This window comes from Octodon degus, unplaced genomic scaffold (assembly GCF_000260255.1).
Source record: "Octodon degus isolate 3935 unplaced genomic scaffold, OctDeg1.0 scaffold00050, whole genome shotgun sequence".
NCBI classification, from domain to species: Eukaryota; Metazoa; Chordata; class Mammalia; order Rodentia; family Octodontidae; genus Octodon; species Octodon degus.
Genome location: NW_004524626.1, coordinates 287710 through 289457, shown reverse-complemented (window position 1 = coordinate 289457; position 1748 = coordinate 287710).

The window sequence follows — 1748 nt, the reverse complement described above, 5'->3', positions numbered from 1 at the left end:
ATTTTTAACGTCTCCAGCTCTGATATTAGGGACATGTGCCATCATGCCCAGACTTGGTGGCTGGCTCAGCATGCTTGGGAGTGGGGCTGGTGCAGCATGTAGTTCTGGGGATCAAACCCTGGCCCCTGGGCTTGCCTAAGCAGCAGCTTAGTCCACTCAGCTTTCTGACCGGCCCATGATTTGTACTGTCTTTTAAAAAATTATCATTATTTGCATATGACATGATACTTTACATAGAAGATCTAAAATATTATAGAAAAAAAATTCCTGGAAGCAAACAGTGTCTGCAATGTAGAAGGATGCAGACCCAACACAATGATATCAAGTGTTCCTGTACACCAGTAATGACTGGATGAGAAAAAATTTAGGAAGTCCAAACCATTTAAATACAATAATATAAAATAAGATCTCTGCAACAAACTATATACTCCAAAAAAGAGCACATAATAGAAAGTTTTTCTAACATAGACACAGTCAATACTATCAAAATAGTCACAGCTGCAATATTGGCATATAGATGTAATGTAATCTCAAATAAAATATGAGGAGCACTTCTCACAGAACTAGGTAACACAGTTCTAAAGACCATGTGGAATTAAATAAGACCTAGGATAACAAAAGCAATCCTAAACAGAAAGAACAAAGCAGGCAGAATTACAATCCCTTATTCAAGTTCTATTACAAAATGACAATGATAAAAAAATCAACAATGCTTTGAAACAAAAACAAACATGTGGATCAGTGTAACAGGCCAGAGGATGCCAAAAACAATCCCACTCACATTCATTTATCTTATCATTCACAAAGAAGCCAAAAACGTATCCCGAAGGAAAAGCAGTGACTATAGTGAACCATTTTCCTTCTTGGGAAAATGGTCTATCCACATGTTGAACAATCTAGACACACATCTCTGACCATGTATTAAACTGAAATCTAAATGGACCAAAAATCTAAATATTAAAACAGGAACATTTTATTCCCTAGAAAACAAGATAAGTAAAACTCCTGAGCACATATTTGTAGGCAAGGACTTTCTGAACAGAATTCCAATTGCCCAACAAATTACACCAAAAATCACCAAATGGTAAGCTTCTGCACAACAAAGGAAACGACCAACAGAGCAGGAAAAATTTTGCCAGCTACAAATCATTCCAAAAATGCACGTCTAGAACATACAAAGTGTTCAAAAATATTCCAACTGCAAAATAAAAGACTCAAAAAATGGGTAACTAATGTGAATAGACACATCTCTGGAGGACATGTACAAATGGCCAATAAATATCAGAACACATATTCAATACTTCTAACCAGCAGAAAAATGCAAATTAAAACCACACCATGGTACCATCTTACTCCAGAAAGAGTGATCATCACTGAAAAGTCTAATAATAAATTCTGGAGAGGCTGTGTAGAAAAGAAACACTCTGGGTAGTTGGTGGGGATGTAAACTGGTGTAACTACTGTGGAAAGCAGTTTGGAGATTTCTCCAACAACTAAAGCTAGAAATTCCATTTGACCCAGTTGTTCTCTTACTAGATGTCTTCTCCAAGGATGTAGACATCAGGTTATACTGACATATGCATCCCCGTGTTTACAGCAGCACAATTCCTAATAGTTAAATGTAGAAAGTGGGCCATATATCCATCAACAAGTACATGCACAAATAAAATACTATATCTATTCACGATAGAGTACTATTTTCTTGCAAGGAAGAATAAATTTGAGTCTTTTTTTTTCAGAAAATGAAT